At 46.8% G+C, this 13,589-nt stretch overlaps 1 protein-coding gene and 1 non-coding gene across 2 annotated transcripts in view; both read left to right on the top strand.

Annotated features, from left to right (window-relative positions):
• The window catches only part of PNKD (PNKD metallo-beta-lactamase domain containing), a 60,592-nt gene that overhangs the window by 20,084 nt on the left and 26,919 nt on the right, over positions 1 to 13,589 (top strand). The window lies entirely within an intron of this gene.
• On the top strand, positions 12,768 to 12,841 carry TRNAI-UAU (transfer RNA isoleucine (anticodon UAU)). The gene has a single exon. It is a non-coding gene; the product is annotated as a tRNA-Ile (tRNA).

The raw sequence follows: 13,589 nt of genomic DNA, 5'->3' as shown, positions 1-13,589 counted from the left end.
AAGCACTTTTCCTGCCGTTATCTCCTGTGGCCAGTCCCCCTCTTTAAGAGAGTAAGACTTAGGAAGGAGGAGTCCTTGGATTTACTGGAAGCTCATTTGCATACTAAGTATAAGTGAAAGCAATGTGCTTACGAGTAAGCATAGTAAGCAAGTAAGCAAAGTTGCCACTTAGATTGTGTATTTCAGACCAATCAAAACAAATGTTTTTAAAATTGCCTCCCCCCCACACCACACACACACACACACACACACACACACACACACACTGTATGTTTATTCATATAGATAGATATAATGTAAGTCCATCATGATGGTGGACATCATGGCAGGCTAACTCCCTCAGCCACCCCAACCCTTCAATGTAAGTTCAGTTCCTTGGGGCGGAAGGCCTCATTTTAGGAAGTCCCCTCCCAAAGCGTGAGACCACAGCAAGAGCTTGAGGGGCAAGTACAGCTCTGCTCAATTTCAGTCTCTCCCTTGATCACGGAATAGAGTCCAGGGTGAATTTCCAAGCCTTGCAGAATCTGGCCAGATCTCCTGATGTCCCTTAATGCTCTCTACATTTGAGCCCCTTCTCCAGAAAGTACTTTCCCCTTTCTAGAACTGCAAGAGTGGCCTCCAAAGAGATTCATTTTCCAGCCAGCAATCACATCTGCCCCCTGGGAAAGTGGAATGTGGGGACACACACAGACAAGCCCCACACAAGCCTTGCTGCACGAGCTTTCTCCTGAGCCCATTTTTCTGATCATGGAATCAAGATTATAATCCTAAAAAGAATCTAAAACACCGACCCAGAGTGACAGTTTACAATAGGCATTCAATAAATGACGTCTCCTTCTCTTGACCTCTTTTTATCACTGTGTTGATGTAAGAAACGTCCAAACCTGTAGAGAATTTTTATGAGTTTATTTGAGCTAAACTGATGACAATTGCTGGGAGGCAAAATCTCAATGGATTGAGAAAATGCTCCAGATAATGCTGGGCTTGCAGCTCATTTTACACATTAGAATAAAAGCAGAAGACATAGGAAGGTTGTCTGAGATCTATTGGTGATAGATTAAGGGAGTGGGAGAAAGTAACCTGGGGGAATCTCTGGGATTGGATAAAAAGTAAAACGGAGAGACGCTTCTTTTACAATAGTCAGTATAGGATAGTTAACATTTACAGCCCATGTAGGTGGTATGGGGGGAGAACCAGGTAACAATGAGGGGTTCTGTGGTCTGTGCTGTGGTGGTGGTTGTGCCCTGAGGGGTCTGGAAAGGGAGATTACTCTAAATTTTAAAGGCATGTTATCTTAGATGCAAAAAGGCAATAGACAGTCTCACTTAAGGTAAAGATTGACTTCTGTCAAAGAAGCTACAGGCCTAGGACATGACTACCCACCATGACCCACTCTCAGTTAGGAATTTTTATCTTCCGACCATCCTATGTGGCTGTTTTCGGTCTCTGAGTTTGTAAGGCCCACAGTGCAGGCCTCCCCTGCGCTTGGCAGGTTTGGTATGTGCTCCCTTTTTTGTCCACAACTGAATAAAAGGAACAAGGGCCTTATCTGTAAGACTCTTAGCAGATTGTTAACTAAGCTTCTTCTGTGTGCCAAGCAGCAGGAATTTCTGGTTCTAAAGGTGACAACACTGAAAGCCACAGACCCTGTCCTCAAGAAACTCGTCTAAGGGTAACAGACCAGATAATTACAATATTGTCGGTTTGACAAGTGCTGGGGTAAAGAAGTGTTCATTTGGTTCTGTGGGATCTCAGAGGACCAAGCTCCTAACCCAACACGGGGTGGTTGTGTTTTATGGAAGGATCTTTAGGGGCAGTAACACCTGATTCAAGTGTTCTTCGGTGTTTAGGAATCCTCACCACTAGAGGGACAGGGAAGTTTCTCCAGGTAGAGGGCACAGCATCTGAAGCAAAGGGCTTAGGGCCTGTTGTCCCAGCAATCTAGGATTGGGCAGGTGGACTGAGGTGGGAGTGGTAAGAAATGGGACTGGGCAAAGAGGCAGGGGCCAGGAATTGAGACTTTTACCCCAAGAGCAATGGGGAGACAACACGAGACTGCCAACAGGCCATCTAGAGGGAGGCTGGGAGGATAGGGTGAGGCTTGGCAGGGATACTGGCACACGGTTGCCAGCTTCAGCAAATAAAGATGCAGGACAATCATGTCAACATAAGAAATGTTCAAACCTGTAGAGAAGTTGTATAAGAGTTTACTCGAGCCAAATTGGCAACAAATGCCAAGGAACAAGATCTCAAATGCTATGGAGAATAACAGTTTGCAGCTTCTTCTATGCATTTGAAATTAAGGAGGGGACATAAGAAAGGTTGGAGAAACCAAGGCAGGTATTGGATTACAGGACAGTGAACAAGATTACGTGCTCTCTTGAGGGTTAATACCCCCTTCAATGGGTATGACCTCTGGTATTTCAAAATTGTGTTAACCTGCATGGACAGCAATAATGGATAGAGCTGGCTTAAAACCTCCCACTGAAGAAGTTACATACCTGGGGTGTGACTCCCTACCATGACCTGCCCCGTTTGGAATTTATAATCAGATCACCCTGTGAGGTTATTTTCCACAGAACCCCCTTTTTTTTGTCCACAACCAGTTAAATTTGAACTTCAAACAAATAATTTTTTGTATAAGTATGTCCCACTGTCCCACACAATATTAGGGAATACTTATACTAAAAAAGTATTTGTTGCTTATCTGAAGTTTAGATGTAACTGGGTGTCTTGTATTTTTCTGGCAACCCTGCCCTGGGAGGAAAGTGGGGGTAATGAAAGGGATCAGGCTGATGTTTATTCTAGGGAAGAAGTAGCCAAAATTCAGTGATTGATGAGAGAAGATGGATGGAAATTGGAAGGGTGGGTCCCTGGAGTGGTTCCCCTGAGCCCAGGTGAAAGCAGAGGGAGTAGGTGGGAAAACGGAACTGAATTGGTGGACCCAGAGAACTTTCTCTGCTGCCAGGCTGGCGGTAGTCCTAGGGCCCCACTAATCACCCTACGAATTCCTCCTGCAGTGTGCCCGATTACTGAGAGCTCAGAATTACCCCACCCAAGAGAGGTCTTTTTGTTTATCACTAACTTTCTCTAAGAAGTTGTCTTTTTTCAGAGCACTTTGTATTGACTGAATTGCAGCCTTTAACCCAGCCTGGGGTAAACATGGCTCTTTCTCCTCCCACTAGAGAGCAAGGACAAAGTCTCATTCATCCCCAGGCCCCAGCACAGCCCTGCCCCAGCTGTTGAATTGAGGGAACTCTAATGTTCTAAACTGAAATCAGCACAAGGCTCTCAGGCACTAGTGACAGATATCTTGGGGGTGAGGGGGAGTTAGAGCTTTTTTCCCTAAAAATTAGCCTGATTATCCATACACATTAGTTTATGGATAATAAACTTTCATCAACAAATAGAGAGTAGAAAGAATCATGTATTTGGATGTCCCAGGCGTGAGGATTCGTCCCAGCTTTGCCACTGAATGGCCATGAGCCCGAGGCCCATCTCTTTATCTGTACAGTCATGTGCCACATAAAGATGTTTTGATGTTTTGGTTAAGGATGGACCGTGCAGGCTGTGGTCCCAGGAGATTAGAATGGAGCTGGAAATCCCTACAGCCTAGTGACGTGCTTTCCTAACGCTGTCGTGCAATGCATGACTCACGTGTTTGTGGTGATGCCGGTGTCAACAAACCTCCTGCTGCCTGCCGTATAACAGTACAGCACACACAATTCTGTGCTATATAACACTTGATAATGACAGTGGATAACTATGCTACTGGTTTACGTATTTACTATGTGTGGGGACAGACCCGGGAGTGCAGTTTCCAGGCTCTCGGCCTCACGTGGAAAGGTGCTGGCTCAGGTAGTAAATGGCCATCAACTGTGATTGCATGGCCATCAGCTGTGGCTAGTTGGCCGTCAGCTGTAACCAGTGAGCCATTGGCCACTAATATAACTGCCGTGGCTACGCTAGCTGCAAATGGGGGCTAGCGAGAAGATGGTGGCTGAGCCTGCAAGCGGCGCAGTGAGGGTTGCGAACAGTGTGGCTCCTGCTTCCTGTGTCTTCAACTCAGCCACCAGTAAGAATATAGTGGTGTGACTCCCCTACCTATGGCTCCGTGGGTGTTCCTTTTTGGCCTCACCATGTCCTGCGTTCTTATGTGGGGAGCAGGACAGGAGACCCCACATGACACCCTGCATGACACCCTGCTATTCTTTTTATCACTATTTTAGAGTATATTGTAAAACAGTATGTGGTGTTAGGCCGGCAGCCATCTCATCCATCTCGTGCTTGCCGAGTGTCTTGAATGCATCATTTTCTCTTGTGCGTGATTTATCTCGTGTTGTCTTGTACAGTGACGTGCTGCACAGGCTTGTAGTCTAGGAGCAGTAGGCAGGCTACGCCATCTATATTTATGCAAGCGCACTCTGTGATGTTCACACCATGATGAAATCACTGACACAGTTTCTCAGGTCGTATCGCAGTCATTAAGCGGTGCGTGACTGCTAATGGGTCCACGCATACTGCTCTTCCCTCTACATCCTCAGATGAAATCATCTATGTGCAAAACACTGAAAATGGCATGAGGGGATTTCGTTCATGACTCTACCCAGCTAGATAGAACTGGAAGTGGGTTGGACGAGAGCTCCTCCTTCATGCGAGAAAGTGTTTGTTGCCCTTTGGGGAAGGCTGGGCCAGGAACCGGCTTGATAGGTACAGAGCTGCAACTAGGGTGTAGAGAGATGCTTTCCGGTCTCCCCTGACCATCAGAATCACCTGAAGGGCTTTTGAAAACTTGGAGATTCTCGCAGGGATACTTCTTTATAGGCCCCTGAATCAGAATCTTCAGAGGAGGCTAAAACAAATGCCCCCAAGTGACTCTGACTATCGGCCAGCTTTGGTGCTAGGTAGACATCGTGTGGGGACAGAGCCCCAGAAAGCAGTTTCCAGGCTCTCGGCCTCACATAGAAAGGTGCTGGCTCAGGTAGTAAATGGCCATCGACTGTGATCAAATGGCCATCAGCTGTGGCTAGTTGGCCGTCAGCTGTAACCAGTGAGCCATTGGGCACTAATATAACTGCCGTGGCTAGGCTAGCAGAAAAATGGGAGCTAGCAAGAAGATGGTGGCTGAGCCTGCAAGCGGCACAGTGAGGGTTGAGAATTGTGTTGCTCCTGGTTCCTGTGTCTCCAACCCAGCCGCCAGAGAGAATATAGTGGTATGACTCCCCTACCTATGGCTCCGTGGGTGTTCCTGTTTGGCCTAGCCATATCCTGCGTTCTTATGTGGGGAGCGGGACCAGAGACCCCGCAGGCCACCCCGCACGACAAATGGCGCTGTGAACAGGATCTCCCACACGACAAATGGCGCAGCGAGCAGGATACGGTGTCGGCCAAAGCTCTCCGAAGGGTGGTGGAGCAGTTTGTGCGTGTGAACACTCAGTTGCAGGAAGACCAGGAGGAGCAGCTGCCTGAGAGCTGGACCCCCGTGGAAGGATGGGAAGACATGGATGGTTCCCCAACAAGCAGAAAGCGAAGGTTGTTGCGGCCCTGTGGGCTGGGAAGTGCTTGCTGAGGCAGCCCGGATGTAGGACTTGTAGTCCCAGGAGGAAAGGCTTGCTGAGTCCTCCGTGGGAACTGAGGGTGAGGTCAAGGTCGTCCCTCACCCCCAGGACAGCCCTGGCGAATGACTATGGACTATGGGGAATTGCCTTCTATCCCTAATTTAATGGACCGCTTAACTGTTTGTTTGGGAACATACCACCATGTAGTGGAACTGGCGGATGTTTGCTTTTGTGTCTTGACTGGCCGCCATCGAGAATATGTAAGCACCTTGACTGTGAGCCACTGTTGTTCCAGCACAGTACCCTGAGAGCCCCAGAGAGAGTGGCAGTGCCCTGAGAGCCCTGGCTGTGTCCAGGAAGTCTGGCTGTGCCCAGAGAATGGCAGTGCCCAGAGGGCCCTGGCTGAGTCCAGGAATTCTGGCTATGCCCAGAGAGAGTGGCAGTGCCCTGAGAAACCCTGGCTGTGCCCAGAAGTACTGGTGGTGCCCTGAAAAACGCTGGCTGTGCCGAGAGTCTGGCTGTGTCCAGAATATTGCATTCTCCTCCAGGCTCCTCGCACAGGGCCCCTCGCGGAAGACGCTTGTCGCGTAGATTGTGAGGCGAGACCCTGTAGGGCTGGAGTGTGGGGACAGAGCCCCAGAAAGCAGTTTCCAGGCTCTTGGCCTCACATAGAAAGGTGCTGGCTCAGGTAGTAAATGGCCATCAATTATGATTGGATAGCCGTCAGCTGTGGCTGGTTGGCCGTCAGCTATAACCATTGAGCCATTGGCCACTAATATAACTACTGCGGCTATGGAGGGAAGTCGAGGAAAGAGGTGGAGACTGAAGGAGAGTGGAGGAGAGTCAGTCGGTTGGCAGCAAAGCGGACAGCAGGTCGCACGTCATGTAAACCCAGCCTCCAGTGAGACCATAGTGATATGACTTCCCTACCTATGGCTCCGTGGGTGTTCCTGTTTGGCCTCACCACATCCTGCGTTCTTATGTGGGGAGCGGGAGCAGAGACCTCGCAGGCCGCCCCGCATGACACTTGGGTTCTGTTGAAATCACTTTAGTGGCTCTGTGACGTTGGGTACATTACTTAACTTCTCTGAGCCTTGGTATCCTTTTCAAATGGGAGGTAATAATATAGTGTGGTAAAGACTAAAAATAGCAGTTTTCAAAAGCTTGGGACATAGTAAAAACTGTCAATTATCATTGTTAGTGGTGAGCTAGAAGCCTAGTGATTGAGTGATTAACACAACCTCAGTTTGGTCCGCAGTTTGGTCCGCGATGTGGTTGCATGTGGAAGGCTAAACAGGACCTGGGTGGATGCATTTGCTGTCGCTCAGGAGGCCCAGGTCCCAGCTGTGTGCCCTCATATCTTGCCCTCTGCTGCCATGGACTTGGCCTCTTAGTCCTGCCGACCTGTTAGGGGAGTCCCATCGTTTGCAGCTACCTCCTGGACAAGAAGCCCTTTGTCCTATTTCACTTCCATTTGTCTAAACAACTCCATTCTTTCCACACACACACACAAAAAAAGCCAGCACCCATTTCTTCTTATCTTATTCCCAGCCCAAGATAATGGCTGCGTTAGAAACTCTCACTACCAATAACTGGACCTGCTCCAGAGTCTCAATTTCAAGCACCCCTCACTCTCACCACCATCTGCCTCTCCAGCCCAACAACGCTGATTCCAACAAGTCCATGTTGATTCACACCAGGGTTGACAATCTATGCACCTTACGCCCTTTCCTTTGTCCCTCTCAGCCTCCCTTCCCTCCTTAACCAGCTTAGGCCCCCATTAGAATCACTCCTCACTCTTTGCCCCTCTCTGCCTACGGTACTCAGGAGGCAAAACCCCAGCTCTGCACCTACATAACTGAAAGGGAGGAGAAAAACATGTAAGGCGCTGACTGATCTCACTTTCAGCTCAGGAAGACTTAGGTTTTCCTGCTCCATTCCTATTAACATTCTCATCCCAGATAATGACTCTGCACTTGCTCCAATCTTTGCAAAACTCTAACACCTTCTTCACAGCCTTACTCTCAACCTTGACCTTTCTTCCTAAGTTGCTGAGCAAAGAAAAGCAATCAGAGAACTGCCACCCGTATCTCCACTTGGCTATCAAATTGGCAACTGCTTCTCAAACTTTAATGTGCAAACAAATCACGTGGGGATCTTGTTAAAACGCAGATTCTGATTTAGTAGGGCAGGGGTGGGCCTGAGACTCTGCATTGCTGATGAGCTCCAGGTAAGGCTGCTGCTGTGTAAACCACACTCTGACTGGCAAGGTCAAAGGCATCTCTACCTTAATATGTCCAACGCTTAACTCCTAATCTACCTCCCCACCCCACCGCAGCCTGAATGAGGATTCTAGCAGCTTCTTCCAAGGATGCAAGACATGCAGGAGGAGCTGGAAGGAGGAATATCAGAAGGATCTCCAGCTTTGCAAGTGCTGTCCGATAGAAATATGATGTGAGCCACATGAGTCATTTAAATTTTCCGGTAGCCAAATTTAAAAAAGTAAAAAGAAACAGGTGAAAATAATTTTAACAATATGTTTAACCCAATACAGTTAAAATATTTAATCAGTATAAAAATTAGTGGGTTTTTTTTTTTCATGCTAGGTCTTTGAAATATGGTATGTAGTTTACACCCAACAGCACATCTTGATTTGGATGTTAACTTTTCATCAGAAATAGTGGATGTTTATTTGGATTTTATAAAAAGTACCATTGAAAAAGTAAATTCACATACCTGGATTGTATATGGGAATCAAACATATTTGAGTATTTTCCAGTAACTGAAACAGTATAGATTTGATTTTTATATTTAAATTTTAATTAAAATTAAGTAAATTTAAAATTCAATTTCTCAGCTATACGACCTACATTTCACATTTCAAGTACTATTCAATAACCACACATGGGTGGTGGATACCATATTAGACAGCTCAGACCTATAGCAGTTATGCTTTGGTCATCAATGGGGGAAAACTATAACGGTCTGTGCCACAATTCATCGTGGACCCCACCCCCCAGAGACCTGACCTAGGTAGGGCCTGCACTCAGTACTTTTTACTGAAATGAATTTATTCCCAAATCAAAACTCACTTCTACGAACAATCAGTTCCCAAACATGAACACTAGGGGGCAGGATCTGGCTATCATCACTTGGCAAGAAAAGGGGAACTAAATTTTCGAGAAGGGTGGAAGATCATTCAGCGCAGTGTTTTTCATACTGCTGGACCTATAAGTAAAATCAATTAAGTGGATCATAGGAACATTTTTAAAAATAGATTAGAAAAAAATGAGAATGTAAGCACTACAGTCGCCCTCCGTATCCTTAGTCCTCAGGTGCTGCGTTTGGGGACTCAACCACTGCCGATTGAAAACATTCAGAAAAAAATGTTACGTTGTTGCTGTTGTGTCCTGTGTAGGTAGGCCTACGTTGGTTGCGTCTGTACTGAACATGTACAGACCTTTTTTCCTTGTCCTTATTCCCTCAACAATACAGTGTAACACCTATTTACATAGCATTTACATTGTATTAGGTATTATAAGCAATCTAGAGATGATTTAAAGTATGCAGGGGGATGTGTGTCTTATATGTATGCAAATACTATGCGGTTTTATGTAAGGGACTTGAGCATCCAGACTTTGGTATGGGGGGGTGTCCTGGAACCAATCCCCCGTGGGTACCAAGAAATGACTGGATTACTATTTTATGTAACTTTGTTTTAGTTTTCTTTGTATATGTATTGCATATGGGTCTCGATGAAAATATCTTTCTTTTTGGGAGTCATGGTCAAAAAAGTTTGAAAATCACTTTCATCTCCCTTACCTGCCGTTAAAGAAACCAACCCCGCAAGATGATAGCGTTGGAGCTAGGAAACAGATACATGAAAGCTCGTTATCCTGTTGTCTCCTCTTTGTTTAGATGTTTTAAATTCTCCATAATAAAAAGGTATTTTAAAGATAAACTGAGCTCAGAGCAGTAAAATGGCATACTCATAGACTCACAGGAGAGGCAGAGCCAGGACTCAAACCGAATCCTTCAATATTAATTCAGCAAGTATTTCTGAGGGGCTGACTATGCGCTGGGCAGTGCTAAGCAGTGCAGAGACAGGAGTGGATAAAACAAGTACAGCTCCTGCCGTCTTGGAGCTCGCTGTCCAGTGGGGGAAGCAGACATTAGCAACTAACCTCACAAGTAAATACATCATTACAAGTGGTGATACCTTCACTGAAGGAACACAGACTTGGTGCCATAAGAGAGCAGCACATGGGGACCTCGTTTAGGTGGAGAGGCAGAGGCAGCTGCTCTGAGAAGGTGACATCCAAGAGTAGCCTGAGTCAGAAAGGCAATGCGTGTGTGTATGTGTGCACACGCATGTAGTGGCAGCCATGCTATGACCATTCTCCACTGAAGCAACAAGCTGCATGAAGGTGGTGGAGACTACGTGAAAGCTGAAAGAGCTTGGGTTGTTCTGGAAACTCCAAGGAGACCACTGTGGCTGGAAAGTGACCACTGGGGTGTGGCCTAAGAGGAGACTGGGGAGGTGGGCAGGGGCCAGGTCTGTGGGACTTCTGGGGCTTCATTAAGGATTTTGGATTTTATCCTCTAGGGAAGCCATTAAATGACGATGAGCAGGAGAAGAACATGATTTGGGACGTATTTTAAGAAAATCCCCTGGCTCTGAGTGGAGGATGGGTTGAGGGTGGAACGTGAGAGCAGGGAGGCCATTTTGGAGCTGTCGCAGTCATCAGGTGAAACGTGGTGGCCAGCCTCCACCTCTGGAGTCAGTCCGCTCCCCAGCCACAGCCACCCCAAACCCACATATCTTCTTTAGCCTTGTTGCGCTGACTGTCTTCCATTTGCCTCCCCATATCCATCTCCACCCTTCTCCACCGTGCTCAGAGCTGGCCAGTGTGGGCACACTGAGGGGCTCTTGGTCCTCCAGCTTCAGTTGGGTTTGGCCAATGGCGAGCTCCACAGGAGAGGAGAGGAGGCAAGGAGCCAGTGGGGTTGGCATATTTGATCTTCTCCCTTCCCGAAGGGTCACCAAGGACTGGCTCATCCCTCAACCAAAGGTGACAGCTCTAGTCGGGTGGCCCTATCCACACAGCTCTGTCCCCCAAGTTCTATAATCGTTCCCTCCTCTCACCTGTAGAGCCTAGAGGTGGTTGACAGAGAACCACTGTCACTAGCCCTAGGGAACCGCCCCGCCCCTCGCGTTTCCTATACCCTGCCCATAGCCGTGTAGCGTAGTCCTGTCATAAAGCTCTCCTCTAGTTACCAGTTGGAGTGTGTTGTCTGTTTCCTGGCAGACTTCCTACCCTGACTGGCAACACAGTATCAGCGGAAAGAGCCTAGACTTTGGGGTCAGATAAAACGAGGACTAAATTTTGGCTCTGTCACTTATTAGCTCTATGCTGGAGTATATCATTTGGCTCCCCCCCAAGCCTCAGTTGTTCATCTCTATCACGAGGCACCATTACCTTCCTTACAGAGTTAAGACAAGGAAATAACAGATGCAAGGGCTTGGTGCAGGCCTAGCGCAAAATAGACCGTCATACGTGCTTGTTCCGTTCTTCCTTCCCCCACAACTGAGCAAACACTTATTATCCTACATGAGTCAAGCAGAGTGCTAGGCACGGGGGTGAGGAAAGACCAAGATGCACAGGGCACCGCGTCTACCTGCAGAGAAGTCACAGTCCTGTAAAGGAGATACGGTGTCTCCTGCCCCATTCCCCCATCGTGCAAAGCAGAAAGGAGTGAGAGTAACTTTTCAAACCATCCTTTTTTTTTTTTTTTTCACTACTACTATTTGGCAGGCATTTTTCCAGGGTCTGTAGATGGAGTAGTGACCAGCATTGCAAAGAGCTGTGGTGATCAGAAAGGGGTTGAAAGAGGAGGTGGAATTTAATTTTCGCTTTAAAGAATGAAAAGGTCTGGCATATCAGTCTCCTTAGGGACTGAACTCACCTCCTCCCTTCCTTGGAGAGCTTGCAGAACTCCCCAGACTGTGAGCAGCCGGGCCTTAGTGAGTTACTTCTGGGAGTGATTTAGATCACCTCAGGTGTGCTGGGGCAGAAGGTGGCTTGAGAAGTATGCCTTAAAGGATTTCCCCAGGTATGGTGGGGCAGGGGTTAGAGGGGAGCAAAAGTCCCAGGATAGTGACCAGTACAGGCCGACTGAAAAGGGGGCACGTGAGGGCACTGGGAGCAAAAAACACTGGAAAACTAGATTTAGACTGCGTTGTTAAATCAAGCAAATGTAAATTTAATCATGTAGACACTGGCTTTGAATAGGGGGCAGATGTGATTCGGTCCTGAGCTTCCAAAGGCTTTGTCTGATAACTATGTAAGATGGCTGGGGGCTGGCGCTGCCTGCAATGGACCAGGTGTTAGGACTCAAGACCCTAAATTTGGGTGACAGCAGTAGGAGGGTAAAGATCACACCCTCAGCATTCACCCATAAAATATCTATTGGAATACCTACAAGGAGCAGACATTGATGTTGCAAGAATAATGCAAGATACAATAACATCTATGAGCATTTAATGAGTAACAGTGATGACAGGACACTGCATCTTTTATTTGGCTAATCATAGTTAATCCTCAGAATAGCTTCATGCCGGTTATCGGTCCCTTTTGCAGAGAGACTGAGACTCCCTATATTTGCCCCCCCACTGGAAAGGATGAAGATGGGCATTTAGACTTAGAACTCAAGAGGAAAGCAAGGTTAGACACTTCTCATTGGGAGTAACGAGTTATAGATCAAGTGATAGCTGAAGTCGGGAAGCAGTGAATGTAACGTAGGAAGAGGAAAGGGTCCTGTAATGAACTCTGCGGAGTCTGGACATGTGAGTGACAGCAGCAACAGGGGAAGCTTGTAAGGGACGTGAGCGGAGAACCAGAAGAGACGGTGACAGAGAAGGTGAAGAAAGAAGAAGCCTCTGCCCAGAGGTTGAGTGACAACGACTGAACAGGGACAAATGGGTTTGCGGTTCAAGAGGTCAGAGCCAAATTAGGATGGAAGGGTGTGTGGCAGGAGCTCAGGTGAGTGTCCTGAGACTGGGTGGGAAATGAGCGTCAGAGGCAGCAGGGAGGACTACTTTCTTTGTTTTAATAAAATAACATTTTTGATTAAAATAGTAATACATTTTCATTATAGAAGTTCAGAAAATATTTGTAAGTATAGTTTTTAAAAAGTGATACTCTAGGTGGCCGGTTAGCTCAGTTGGTTAGAGCATGGTACTTATAACACCAAGGTTGCCGGTTCGATCCCCGCATGGGCCACTGTGAGCTGGGCCCTCCTTAAAATAATAAATTTTTTTTAAAAAAGTGATACTCTATGAGCCCATCAAAGATCATAGCTGATGGCATTTCAGGTTTTTTCTATGAATTTTGGTTTACAGCAACCATGTCAATTATACAAAATGTACACAGTTTGGTGTCCTATTTTTCCCCCCACTTTACAATTAAAATGTAAATTTTACCCACAGTACTAGTTTGAGTGCTTTTGGCTGTGGGTATCGAAAAACGTAACCAGAAGTGGCTTAAGCAATAAGGACAATTTTGATGTTATACAATGAGAAGTTCAGGGGCAGGGTCATCCAGACTGGTTAATTCAGGGGCTCGGTTATGTCTTCAGGGACACTGGTTCCATCTCACTTGCTCTGCCATCTTCAGTGCATTGGAATATCCTCTTGAGGTGTCCCCTCATAGTCCCAAAATGGCTGCTGTAGTTCCAGGCATCACAGGCAGATGACAACATGCTGGAGCAGAAAAGAACACAGTGCTAATGTATTCCTTTTTAACAACTAGGAGGCCTCCAGCCTTCCCATCTCATAGCTGTGCAACCTGGAGCGATGGCTTGATCTCTCAGTGCCTCAATGTTCTTATCTGTACAATGGGAATTATAACCATAGTTGATTCATAGGGCTCTTGTGAGAGATGAGAGTTAATCTGTGTAAAGCATTTATAACAGTGCCTGGCATATGATTTGTGCTATATAAATATGTGCTATTATTATCTCATGGGAAGA

This window comes from Rhinolophus ferrumequinum, chromosome 8 (assembly GCF_004115265.2).
Source record: "Rhinolophus ferrumequinum isolate MPI-CBG mRhiFer1 chromosome 8, mRhiFer1_v1.p, whole genome shotgun sequence".
NCBI lineage: Eukaryota > Metazoa > Chordata > Mammalia > Chiroptera > Rhinolophidae > Rhinolophus > Rhinolophus ferrumequinum.
Note: the sequence above shows the minus strand (reverse complement) of the source record. Positions and strands in the feature narration are given on the sequence as shown.